The sequence below is a fragment of the Carya illinoinensis genome, chromosome 7, assembly GCF_018687715.1.
Source record: "Carya illinoinensis cultivar Pawnee chromosome 7, C.illinoinensisPawnee_v1, whole genome shotgun sequence".
NCBI lineage: Eukaryota > Viridiplantae > Streptophyta > Magnoliopsida > Fagales > Juglandaceae > Carya > Carya illinoinensis.
The window spans coordinates 7,729,643-7,744,488 of NC_056758.1; the positions used below are offsets into that span (position 1 = coordinate 7,729,643).

Sequence of the window (14,846 nt, forward strand, 5' to 3'; positions counted from 1 at the left end):
GCCACCCTTAATTATAATATAGTATTACGAGACCTTTCATTGGTTCTTTGCTCCTTACAAGGGAGCATGGGCGCCATCCATTAATGATGAAGAAATTAAAGAAATTGTTGAGGGTTGTTCAGATCAAGGCTAAAAATTTTAAAATCGGGTAAGTACCGATTAATTGATCAATCGGGTGATTCAATTACCCGATTCAATTTGTTGAATCAAACTATTCTTGAAAAACTTTAATATAATATTTTAAAGATGATAAAAAAGTATAAAATGAACAATATGGCTTTAAAATTACTTTTTTGTGACTACCTTAATTAATAAGAAAATCATGTCATGAGTCCGAATAGCTTAAATAAGAATGCAACTAATGAATCTTACCTCAAATGTACTAATTTTTCATTTGTCTCAAATATGCTCATCATTTACATAGAGTATCAATATCATATAGTGAGTTGTCCTCTTCTCTATCTTAATTTCATATTTTTATCCTTCGAGTCTTCTTCATATTTTTATCCTTCGAGTCTTCTACCATTATTGTGATACCCACATATGATAAGGATAAGCCACTACAATAAAAATAGCCTTTTACAGCGCTAAAAACAGTCGCAAAAGATCCCAAAAAATGCTGCGAATAATTATTCACAGCGTTTTGTACTGTGCCGAACGTTAGTTGCAATTTTCTACTCACTTATAAATTAATGCAGCGATATTAAAAATTCATTGTGAATATTTGAATATTTACAGCGAATTTAGCCGCTGTAAGTATAAAAAAAATTGCCATAGTTATAGTTCTATTTTAGTTGTAAATTGTTGGTTAAAGAAATTTGCAACGATATGTAATTGCCGTAAATATGTGTGAAACTTGCTGTAAATAATACTAATTAGTTCCAGCAAATTTAAATAATGCAGCAAATAGTTATAATTATTTGCAGTGGTTGAGTTGTACGCTAGAAATAAGATTATTCCCAGCGTTATACAGCACTGGAAATTCCACCCGTAGAGCATGTATAGACAGCAGTAGCAACGCTGTTTTCATACACTGGAAATATTTTGCAGCTTCAATTATTTTTACCAACGAATATACTGGTGCTGGAAATACTCTCAGCCACTTCACACTGTGCGATAAATTTCAACCGAGTGGTTTGGATGCCTAATTCAAATCCTGCTCCTCTTATTCAGTTTATTCTCAAATACAACATATCTATGGTAAACCAAAAACATACATTCATCCAAATACTTGGCATTTAACAACCATATATACCACTTTTGAATGATATAAATTCAATCATCCAATACAACATTGTATTAATTCTTTTAGTAATCAATACATTGGCATGGTGCATTAATGGAAAGTAGTGAACTATAAATCGGAGCAGAGCAGCTAATATTATCTGTCAAGCATACATATGGATATATTCAAGAGTCACATTCTCAATAAACACACATTGCCACTGGTTCAGATGCTATGGAAGTGGAGATCATTTTGGATAATACATTGGTGGCTGGAACTGAACTTCGTTGCACCCTCAAACTATACAAACCATATGTATACCCCTTCGACTTGCATTGTGCAAACAAAGATCCAGCTGTTTGGAATATAAAAATTGAATTTTCAGTACATGAAACATTGTAATGGAAGGGAAAAAGCACATTATATATATATTATCATTTTGAGGATCAGCCTCAGCATATTATATATTTGCATTTGGAATGTATGGATACACATACAGCATTATACCAAATATATTTTGGGTTACACATTTCTCTACTTATCTGCCTATAAGTTGTATATATATAAACTAAAATGGTATGCCATACGTCCCTTGCCATTTTTTATCTTTACACCCCAAATCCCTGGTCCCTCTTTCTATATAAATTAGCATCATGGATTCATATGTTGTGCCTTCAACTATACGTAGCAGCCACACAACTGCATATTTTATGTGTAACCTGAAACTTCATGATCAATCTCTCTTAAAAATGAAGGATTCCTGTACTAAACTTCTTAAGTTTTTGAGTGAGTGACCCAAATTAGGTTGGTGTTGACAACCTTGAACCCAATTCTCAACACAATGGGCCATCACATATACAAAAATGTACCTTATGGTTTCCTCAGCCAGAATCTAATTTTAATATTAGTCAACAAGGAAAGCGCCTCAAATAATAAAGGCACTTTCAAACTGCCTCACTCCTATACCCGCCATGCTTCGTGACAACTTCATACAATATTAATCTCTAAGTCATATGATACTCTATAACTTGCACATAGCAAGAATGGTATGCCATACGTCCCTTGCATCTCATGACATGATTCATTTATGTGGCTCATGGTGATATTTTAACGTATTATTCCATAAGGATTTTCATCGAAAATTAATAGGGTCAATGCATCATTGACAGATTACAAAGAGCGCAAAACCAAATGACAGCATACGGTAGTTTTTTTTGTCCAAAAAGGAAATGTGAAGAGAAGGAAACACGCAAAAGTTATAATTGACGTTGCTTGGTTTCTTTTTCAAGTAGCTCTAGTGGTTATTTCCATTCTCAAGAATAAGACACAAAGGTAGGACAGCCTCATAATTTGTATAAGAGGCATTTTCATGTGAAAGGAAGGTAGCGGGTTGGCTATCAAATGCTCCAAGGTGATGGAGGATTGATTGAACAGGATAGTAAGGCTTTTAACATGTTGCATACAGGTCCTTTAAAGATTACAAAAATTAATCTTGCAGGGATCATAAAGAGTCATAATTTACGCAGAACCAAACTTGGTGTATAAAAACATGACAAGCTACATGGGCCTAAACTCTATTACAGATACTCAACTACTTGACAAAAAACATTGAGAATTGAGCATGATGACTTCCAGTATGGGGTCTTGGTCCTTAGAGACATAAACACGTGCCTTTATAACTATAACCATAGAGGACTTAGATAAAATATTTAGCCAGAGTGTTTTAAATACAACCCGTGTCTGTTTGCATGCACCTATGAGACTATTGCTATTTATGCTTATACATGTATGCAGAAAGTCAACTTTTAGATTCACCTAGATAAAACAAAATAGACTTTAAGCATTAGCACTTATTTGAGATGAATGGATAGAGCAATAACCATCCATGTAGTTCATGAAAAAAAGTTAGGCAGGTTTATACACTAGACACATCATTATAACTAACATGCCAATTATCAATATGATGAAGCATAGTTCATCCTATCAAACAAGGTAACGTAACAGGGCAAAGAAATAAATAACACAACCCATTTGACGTGCACAACTTCAAGAGGTTTCAGCATTGTAAGGGGAGGGGGGGTAAACAAACAACTCAATAAAATATTACATAAGCTGAACTAGTAGAAAACATCAAGTTCAGCCCTAAATTAAACATTCTCAATAAGATTAGACAAGATGGAAAAGGTTGGGACTAGATCAGCAACCTTTTCCAATACTCTCTGTGATTTTTAATAGACCAACAGAAGTATACAACTAGTTCAATGTTTTTGGGTACCCTTTCCTTTCCTTTCTATGAATAATTAGCAACATGTGTTTTAACATGATAACTCAAATGAACTGGCCTGAAACTAGAAAGTTATCATGGTGGCCATTTCTCTATTTATTTATTATTTAACATATGTATCTCCCATCCAACAGAAAAGGGCTCCAACATTTCCACGTTTCCCATATAAATCAATTTACCATCTTATTTGTGTGTATTATTTATGCCTCCACACAGTTCTCCTATAAATTAGTAGTGTTATGAACTATATTCTTGAACAGGAGTATAAAAGATACATAGCTTAAGACAGTAACATATTAACAATATCAGCAGGTGGAATGGTATTTACCAGCGTAATTACTAGAGGTAATCATCAGCACATTCCCAAACCACTTCTTTAACATTTGAACCGTTGCTCCAGAGTCCTATAAGCAAAAGTTAAAAAAACAATTTTTCAATTGAAACTGAAGTTTTTCCCAAAAATCTCAAACCTGCATTAATTTTATTGAACACAAATTTTTTATGTTTGCATACCTAACATCTTGTGAGCATAAGCTCAGTATTAGATTACACCTGAATATCAGTTATCATAATACTAACCCAGAATCGTCCTTTGAAGTGAAATAGGAGTTGTTTCATATGTTCTCTATCATATATAGAAAATAATCACCCATAATTTTCCTAAGCAATAATAATCACCCTAAATGCTAAGGTCTTCCTATTAAAATGTAATTTTTTCAAGTTCACGTCTTGGATGCAGAATCAGTGACATCAAGAAAATATGGGGAATGAAGACATCACCTGTAAATATTATCCTCTTTTGAATTTCTGCAAATGACACAGGTTCTATTTTGGGCCTCATCACACAGTCCCAACTCTCAATCTATATATCCAAGCATGCCAAGGAAAGTATAATTGTGTTGCATAACATGACCCGCAGAGTTCATACCACGTACATACATGGTATTAGTTATCATGTACAACAAGTTGTCAAGTCCAACAGAGATTTACCATTAGTTTTTAAAGTATTCAATAAGTAGTAAGATCCGTCTCAACATCTTGGAGATACATAGAGCAAAATGTCAAACACTCGATGTGAACCCAGGCTTCCACTCTTGAACCTTCTGGACGCACTTTATTCTTAACATACTGCTTGAATTTCCCGAGAAACCTCTCAAACAGGTATATCCATAGATATTGAACTGGACCTCCGAGAATGGCCTCACGGGGTAAGTGTACAGCTAGGTGGACCATAACATCGAAACAAGATGGAGGGAATATCATCTACAGTTTGCATAGAATGGTGACGATATCAAGTTGAAGCTTTGATAGACGATTCACATCTAGTGTTCAGGCGCACAACTCTTTGAAGAAACTACTAAGTTCAGTCAAAGCCAATGCAATATCCCTCTTTAAGAACCCCCCATAGCAATAGGAAGCAGTGTTTGCAAGAAAACATGATGATCATGGCTTTTGAGCCCAGAGATTTTGGAATCACGTATAGATACACAATGAGTGATATTGGCAGCGAACCCATCTGAATATTTAACCTAAGCAAGCCACTCATAGAATTTATTCCTTTCATCTCCATGTAATGTGTATGATGCATGTGGCATTGTAACACGTTCACCTTCACGTTTCAAATGTAATTCCTTTCTGAAGCCCAAGATCTCTAGGTCATGGCATGAATTAGTGTTATCTTTGTCTTGTCGGGAATGTTCATAAAAGTGCCCAAAATGTTCTCGAAAATATTCTTCCCAATACGCATAACATCTAGATTATGTCTAAGCCGCAAAGTTGACCAAGAAGGTAGTTTGAAGAAGATGCTTTTCTTTGTTCAGTTCAACTCTTCTGCAGTGCGTTTCCTCTTCCTACAAGATTTTCCAAATTGAATATCTCCAAGTATTTGTAATTGAGTTAAAAGATCCGCTCCTTCAACCAATGTTAGTGGCATGCAAACATCTTCTTTACCATTGAACAACCCATTTCTAGTTCACCAAATGTGATCTCTCAGTAAGAGACGTCGATGTCCCATATAACAATGTTTTCTGTCATACTTCAACCAGTTGGAATCTGTACATGCATTGCAAGACGAATATGCCATTTGCCCTTTTGTTGACCACCCAGATAGATTTCCATAGGCGGGAAAGTCATTGATTGTCCACAATAAGACAACATGTAACATGAACATTTCCTTACTAGATGCACATATGTAGGTACCCCATGGTCCCAAAGTTCAAGTAACTCATCAATTAAGGGTTGCAAATAAACATCAATGTCATTCCCTGGTGATTTTGGGCCAGGGATAATGAGGGATGTCATGAAGAACAAGTCTTTCATGCATAACCACGGCGGTAAGTTATACAGGATAAGAATCACTGGCCAAATACTATAAGGTTTAGCCAGATTGTTGAAATGATTAAATCTGTCACTTGCCAAACCAAGCCTAACATTGCGAGCATCCCTAGCAAATATGGGGTGAGCTTGATCAAATGTCTTCCAGGACTTAGAGTCGGCAGGATGTCTCATACTAGTCTCATTGGTGACCCACTACTCCTTATGTCATCTCATGTTACCTGCTGTCTTGCTAGACACAAATTGACGATGCAATCTTGGCTTCAAAAGAAAATGCCGAAGCACTTTTTGAGGGGTCAATTGTGACCCGTGTGTATTTGGCATCCATCGCGATGCTTTACAGATAGGGCACTCATTAAGATTAACATTTTCCTTTTAGAATAAGATGCAGTCATTAGGGCATGCATGAATTTTGTGGTTCGTGAAACCCAAACCTCGCTCCAATGTCCTTGGCTCCTCATATGATTGTGGCAATTCAGCATTAGGAAAGACTGACTGCAAAAGGCTTAGGAGCATATCAAAAGACTTGATTGACCACACACCAAGTGTTTTAATGTGTAACAACTTCACAACGAAAGAGAGCTTAGAGAATTTTGTGCAGCCATCGAAAAGAGGACATCTGGCATCCTCTAATAGTTGGTCAAAAGTTGAGTTTTGGGAGGACTATGGTATTGATGAGTGAGTTGGTGATGTAGTGTTGTCTTCAGGAGTATCTCCAAATGTGGCTGCCCGTATGTCATCGAACATACGGTTCATGTCATTAATGTAGACGTCTCCACTTTCAACTCTGGGATCGTCATCATCGTCAATGATGGGGAGTGTTTCCTCCTTCCCATGAAATATCCAATGGGTGTAGTTTGGATCTATCCCTTTTATAAACAAGTGAGACTCCACCTCAAATATAGGCAAGAAGAGATTATTACAGCATATACAGCACGGACACCGAATGCGATCACTTCCCATGGAATGGGTTCGTGCCATTGTAAGGAAATTGTTAACCCCTTCAGCATAAACAGGTGATAAACTCTTGTCCATCTAATAAAAACAAGAATGTAAGAGTGGATTTGGAATTGAAGTTATAATTTATAATATGTAGGTAGTAGAAGTAACTAGCATGTGGAGCATGATACAAGGAGGGGGAAAATAGCCCAAACACACACATATATAAATATGTTTACCTATTCTTTTTTTGTTATGTTTAAATTAAGAAGTAGTATCAGGAGGAGGTGATAATAAACATTAACCATAAACATGTTAAGAGAAATCTCCCAAGTGTATTATCAATTATAAAAGATTGAAAGGTAAATTAAGTCTAAAAAGAGGTAGACACAATATAAAGTCGACAACAAAAACCTACAACAATATATAAACGTATTGATATCTGAGTATGAGTAGAATGTGAATGTTGGCCATGGTTGGCATTTGGAAACAAACTGTATGATATGAAGCATCGTATGTTAGTTGCGGAAGAAATTACCAAGACGTGCAAACTTATTTTCCCAATCTACTACTCACAATATATTTAATCTAATTAAGTGTTTTTTCATTACATGTCATACCATTGAAGAAACCCTCTCCAATAGCGATAAGTTTTTTATTTTCCACATTAAACACCCATGAAAGAATTTAACCAATCACCCATGCTTCAAAACCTTACACCAAAACGCGGAAGATCATAATTCTTCCTATTAACATATCCATATGATATTTATTGGCTAACTACATATGTTCCATTAAGATTGTAATAAAACCACAATTAGAACAAACAGATAATGAGTTTTTTTAAAACTCATGACACAAGCTAAGTCACTTGTGGTCCCCTTGTGGATGTATAGCTATATATGTACATCCAAATACTCTGCACATAGCTTGTAACAATAACCTCTTGTTACAAGCTACCCATCTTCTGTTAGACTATGTGTAGGGTCCGAAAATTTTCCAAGAAGAGAGGTTTAATGTAGCGTTTTAGGGTGTATGAAATGTAAGCATTATTTAGAAAAAGAATATGATATGCTTGGAATCCAACTGGATATTAGTAAACAGTTTTCAATAAGCACATTTTACTATATCTACTATTACAAACATAAAAAAAATATATATATATATATTATTCTCGTTCAACAAACATGGAAAGTAGTTTTTAATGTGAAAAGTAAAACTGAAACATTGAGATATTATGAACTTTATGAGAATATTACTATTTTAGTTTCATCGTAGTCATGTTTGTTGTCTCCAGAATAAGGCACAAAAATAATTAGTATTTGTTGTAGAAAGTTGTGTTCAAGCTGGACTTGAACAATGAATCAGAAGAACATAAGGTGGAAAGTAGTTTCCAACCTAATAGGTATAGACTCTTAATAGATTTTGGGCATGCAGATCATGTGTTCTGATATTCAGCCCAGAAAATTACCATAATTGGGTCGTGCCAGTGGGTTTCAAGATTTCTTTTAAGATTAATTGCATGCAGCTTTTGTGAAACATTCAATTTTATTTATGTTGTTTTTCCTGCATATATCATTCTCACAATTGGAGCTATCAAACCTATATCACACGTCTAAATTTTTTCTTGAAAAAAGTTATAATTATCCACTTTATACCCATAATTTATCTAATTCTGCTCTGTTCAACAACATTTGTAGGCATTGATTCAAGCATCCATCAACATGTTTGGCAAAGAAAAAAGAAAAAAAACACCACTATCTCAAATAATCTATCCCTTAGGTAGCTTTCCCAGGTGGTTGATAGTTAATAATCGCAGTGAATATTAAAAGATTTTACTATTTTGATTCTTTGAATGTAGCTGAGGAAGACAACTGGAGCAACTAAGGTCAACATGGGCAAGTTAGCCAATGTGTACATCCATAAATGTGAAAAAATATACATATATATTTTTAGTCTCAAAGGGGGAAAAATAGAATCTAGTGTCAATCGCGAAGCAGCAGTAAGACATTCATGATAAAAATCACAAAGTTTCATTGTATACATTCACAAAGGACAAGCCTTCACTCCAAGATTGGAAAAATTACATCCACTGAGAAGCCCAAAAATGGCACAATTTTTGGAAACCAACGAGTGGATATGAAGGCAGAGAGATACCTGTGGTGCAGAAAACAGAGTCCCACACTAATCTTTGGACAATTATATTTACCAATGGACTGCCCGTGCCCAGTCACTCGAAAACCTTAGATGGAGATATAGACTTTGGGGTTTGTATGTGGAGGGAATGATGGGTCACACAATCTGCGGAAGGAGAAACCAAATAAGTGAAAAGATCGAGTGGCTTAACAAATAGTGCAGCAAATAGAAAAAAGGGTTTGTATTTAAAAAAAATAGCCAAAATCTCCAGACCAATGTTAGAATAGAATGAGGAACTAGAGTGTGAACAAAGGAAAGTAGTTAAAAAATATACATTCATAATTAAATTACCCCACACATTTCGATGATTTAAAGAAATATATATATCACAAACGACTAAAAATACAAAATGCTATTTGCTTTATAAGCATTGGAATCACAGTATATGATTCTTCCTAAGCAAAAATACAAAAGACACATCTTTACCATACCACCCAGTTTTTAATGCTTCACATACTTTGTAACTAGAATTGGATATTGAAGTGGATAGCAGACAGACATGACAACACAGTAATATAAAGTCAGAAACATATATCATTAGCTAATTTCACACATATCTTGCCACAGTTTTAAACTTGTGTGCCCATAAATTCATGATTCTACTTCTCAACTAAAGTAGCTTTTCTGTCCTCACCAATAACGTAAGTAAATAAAAAATAAACTTTTGGCCCCTTGCCACATATGAACCATTTAATCAATATGAGAGTTTAGAAAACCAATTTTACCATGATTGAAGAGAGATGAATGAAAAATAGCTAGCATTGAACAAAAATACACTTGGGAAAGGTAGGTGGTAGAAAGAAAGATGAATCAAAATAGAAAGTCATATGAAAATTATATTTTATTTTGGAGGCAAATAAATAGAAAAAAAATGCCAAGAATCAGAAAGAAACAAAGTCCACACCTATAATTTGACAATATAATCATAAAGTGATGAAAAAAAGGGAAAAAATCCATATAGCTACAAAATCTACCCCTTATACATATGTATGTCTATATCCTACTCAACTGAGAATCGCCCAGAAAACACTTGAATATATGAGGGTAATGAATGAAGACAACATATGCATGCCAGCAGATAGTTAACATGAGACCACCCCTTGCCTACAAGGGATCTAATATAAGCAATTTCAACATCATTAATATATTGACATATATACACACAAAAAACCTCAATGCATGGTACAATGAAACATATTGAGCAAGACACTATATCAACAAAGTCCATATACAAAAAAACAGAGCTGTATACACCAGAAAGTGTTAGCCAGTTTACTAAATCCTACAACTGAAAACAGAGCTTACATACAAAAATAGAAGAGCAATAAATGAGGCTAATCATTTCTAACAAGATGAGCAAAACATGAGGTAAAAACGGGAAGCAAACAAATGACCAAAAACATGAGCAAACCAGAGCTTAATTAGAAGCACATAACAAATAATTTCTAAAGTCCAAGAGTCTTCATGGTACCAATCGGTGATGTTAGTTTACCATTTCAAAAAGTTTGTTACAAGGTAGTGGTTATGTATATGAGGAAAACATAAGGAAGAAAGGGAAAAATCAGTTTGCTTATCAAGCATTCCCGTGGTCAAAAGGAACTTGTGGTTCTCCGTTGCATTTCCAGTTGTATCCATCATTCCATTTACATTCCCTTCCTTAGTACAACACTGTGACTCATAGCAAGGATCATAACAGACTCCCACCAAATAAACAAACACAAAATTAAACCTACACTCATAGAAAAAACCACATGCTTTGTCTTTGTTAAGTTTAAGAACCCAACCGAATGGCCAGACTGTATTATCACCTCACCTCACGTTCCAATCCTTATTTACATGTTTACTTGAATTTTCATCTCTATGTAATTATTCGAGATTGAACTCGAATACCATTATCAAGGAAAGAAGTAAAAAGCAACCTTAATGTTTCCCAAACCGATAATTAAGTTAAGCAATTAGCATACATAAGATAATCTATGTTTTCTAGAAAAAACTATGCATTAATTGTTAGAGTTAATTAATGACATCTCAAATGTTCTTAATTACAATTTGCTACCTAGAATTCATCATGGCTCATGTACATAATTTATTTTCCTCTTTCGGCCATGAATATTATTCGTGGGGTATTTATATAGTGGGGTCTAATACCTTTCTAATTGCAATTGAGAACCACACCAGATACACAAGCAAGTAGGCATACAACACAACCTCTGTTGTGAGTAAAGGGGGATGACATTGGTGTATTCCAGTTGCCTATAAGTCGATGGTCTGATTCCCATATTAATATGTCTAATTTTTCATCTCTTTGGTCTAATGTAATATAAAGATTACATGACGGCAATCTAAATAAAGGGGCTGCAGTTTTACACGAAATCTGGAGGAGAATGAATGATCTTGTGTTTCAAAATCAATCCAAAAGTCCAACTATGCTAATGCAAATGGCAAAAATAGTCTGGTCCAGTTTGTCAATGAACAATAAGGTTGTGTAAACTGATGGACATCACAGAGCTTCAGTTATTGAAGATAGACAAATATTACAGGCCCCACAAGCTGGAAATCTCAAAGTAAATGTTGATGCTTAAGAAATAAAAGAGAATGATATGACGGTTGTAGGTGTTGTGGTACATTATAAAGGAGAAGTCCAACAAATTCTAGCTGCCTCGAGATACCAATTAAATGGAAGAAAGATACCAATTAACAGTACATGACATCAATGTTATTATAATTGATAGAGATAAATTTATGTCTACAAGAAAATATGTTCATCAAATTAATAGTAATTAAGTTGCTTAATTATCGAAGTGTATGTGTGCATCCTTAATAACCTATAAATATTGTACAAGCAAACACGGGCAATTTATTGATGACGGGGGAAGAAATCTATTGTTGGGGGAAAAATGTTGGGGCGGGGGGTGGGGGGAAATAAAAAGATGTTTCGCACTTTGGCGCCCACTTGAATCTCGACAGATTTCCCAGCGTCAAAGCATTTTTATTTGTAGCGCCATTAATTTTCGTTATTATAAGAAAAATTGCTGTAACAAATAATTTAAGTGAAGTGAATCTGGAAAGTTGAGGTTTCTATTAAAAAAATTTTAGCGATGTAAAAAGTGCTGCAAATAATAACCATTTGCAACGTCTTTATTTGCAGCAATTCAAAAAGCATTGGCTAAAGTGTATTTTCTTGTAGTGGCAGTGAGATTGTGGACAATATTGTGCTAACAGATGCAAGTGAATTTCCTTAATAGTGGTGCTAAGAGGTACTGCAGTTCTCCACTAACATCAAAATACAGCTCAAACGAAAAGGAGAAATAATTATCAATTGAGAGAGGGTGGTACGGTAAGGAATCCTTATGCTGGAAGAGCAGAGTGATTTAAAAAGGGGGGCATGCATGCAACTGGTCGATGAGGGACTCAACTTTAATTAAATAAATTATAGCAAAAGATCAATCAAAACAAGTAGGCATGAAACCCCGGGCCTCTTTAGCAATAATAACGTTATATATTATGTACAACAGATTAATTGCTTTGGATGCAGAGAACTAAAGTTACAAATTGTACAACCCTGAGTTCCAAGCCCAAAGAGCTCCAAGTTCTTGTAATTTATTATTATAAGGTCATATATGATATATACTCGATCTTTGACAATATTGGATATTTTTTTTGTGACTTGCTTCCCCAAAACACTCACTGGACCATTAATTCCAACTAGCGAATGGAAGGAATAATTAGGTCTAGTTGGAATATGAGTGGGGATTTCCTAATTCCCAATTCAAGATTATGCTCTTAGATCAGATTAGCATCATAATTTATATGCATATAAAGAGATATTTGTGATTTGGTTATTATCTTAGTCAAGAGATTTGAATATATATGTACATTTGAATAAATATTAAGAAATCTTATCTTATCTTGGGAATAATTTATAATGACAAGATATATAATACTCCATCTCATCTCTATATAATTAATTAAACTGAATATAAACCTATGTTTTATATTCAATTTAATTACCATGAATAATAATAAAGATATAATAGTCATAAATCTATCTTGGCAAGGAAGGCCATGCTAAGGGGCGAATCAGTTCTCTCAACATGTACAGAAGGCAGTGTTAATTTTTTGGCAAATAAGTGTTTTCTACAATGTTGCTTTATAGAAGAAAAAGAATAATCGAGGGTAAAGTTAACACAATCTAGTTTTTGACAGCATGCAGCAAAGAAAATCCATCTCTATATGTCTTGTTAAGAAAACCTAAAGAAAATAATTCGTTGAAAATTTGTACTAGCATTTTATCAAAAAGTGGGGAGTTGGGAGGAGATTCCTGTGGTGCATGCATGAGAATTGCCGAGGAATCGCAAAGATCTCCACCTCTAATTCTCTGCCCAACAAAAAATTGTCGGGGTCTGTATTTGGATGGGAAAAGCAAAAGGGACTCGAAATTGGTGAGCAGCAAGTGAAGCAGAGGACAGGAAGGCTACATGGGAAACCCTCTCCTAGCAGGAAACGGGACGTCGTTGATCTCGAAATAGAGGCTTACAAAACCACAAAGTCCAGATTTTGGACCCAAAAGGGAAGGAGATTTTTGGCGCTAATGGTTGGCTTTACCGTATGATCCCCATTCGAAGGGTCTAGCTTGCATGGATTTCCAAATGGGTGGACGATGCTGCTAGGGCTGGTTTTTTGTGGATGAGGGAAGCCGTATGGCAACGTAGTGAGGTGGATTCATTTGCAGGTAGCCGGAAATCGAAGGAGAAGACGAAAATGGGGGGGGGGGGGGGGGGCTTCGGGAATGTACTGAAACCAAAATCGAGGGGGAAAAGTTTTGTTTTTGGTGGGTTTTGCCGCTCCCGTATACGAGTACTAAAGATAATTTGTCGTTAAAATTACAATCCTGTCATTTACTTACGTTGCAACTGCTGTTTATTTATTGCGGCATTTTTCTTGTCGCAATATATCACAAATTCGCTACAATAAGACAGTTCATGGTAACTCTTTACGGAAACCTCACTTCATTGTAAAAACTATGCGTCGAATTCGAAATCGCTGCAATTAATACTCTTTTGCGGCAATTACTTTTCCAACGGATAAAATTTTGCTACGAAAAGACATTTTCCTTGTAGTGAGCATAGGTGATATATGAGATATCATACTGCTTGAGAATGAAAAGTTCTTGTTTTTAATAAAGTTTCAATGGGGCTCCAATTGTATAATCATTGACTAGTCTTTTTGGAATATAGATCATGTGGTTTGAGCATTTCATTGTATCATTACAATTATACGAATATAAAGATAAAAAAGTTAATATACATTTAGTTCTCTCATTTATTCATACAAAAGCAAACAATAACACATATATGCATTTGGAACCCATTCTAAAAATTAAACATTGAAGAGAAAGGAATTAAGGGTTTGAGTCGGTTTGAATCAACCATTTAACCATTTATGTCGTTGAATCGAATAATATTGCATTGAAAGCGGTTGGGTTTTAGCCAATTCAATTTGAATATGCTGATTATTTTAATTAATATCAGTCAAACCGTTTAATTTCTAGCCGACCAATCAAGGGTCAAATTAATCCAAGAGCAAGAGAGTGATCATCAAGAAGATAGTCAAGCTAGCTATTTACGAGATTATTTAATTTAAAATAAATGTTCATTATATTTTTATGCTAACTCACCAATCTAGAAGAAAAAAGGAGTATAATGATTTATAGGCCAATTAAATATGAAACTTAATTGGTGTATATGATCTCTATGAATAGCTGTCCTAGTCTGTTATAAGTGTCACTAGTCGTTTTTTGGGCTGAATGATTTCATGCATAATCAATCAGCTCAATTTGGCTGAATGAGTGTCAAACTATAAAGACGT

The 14,846-nt window shown here is 34.8% G+C and overlaps 1 long non-coding RNA gene across 1 annotated transcript; it reads right to left on the bottom strand.

Moving 5' to 3' along the window:
* Positions 1 to 1,201: 1,201 nt before the first annotated feature.
* On the bottom strand, positions 1,202 to 9,083 carry LOC122314916. Its single transcript, XR_006243899.1, has 4 exons — positions 8,940 to 9,083; positions 4,290 to 6,878; positions 3,838 to 3,913; positions 1,202 to 1,580 (listed from the first exon to the last, which is right to left on the bottom strand). It is a non-coding gene; the product is annotated as an uncharacterized LOC122314916 (long non-coding RNA).
* Between the last annotated feature and the right edge of the window lie 5,763 nt (positions 9,084 to 14,846).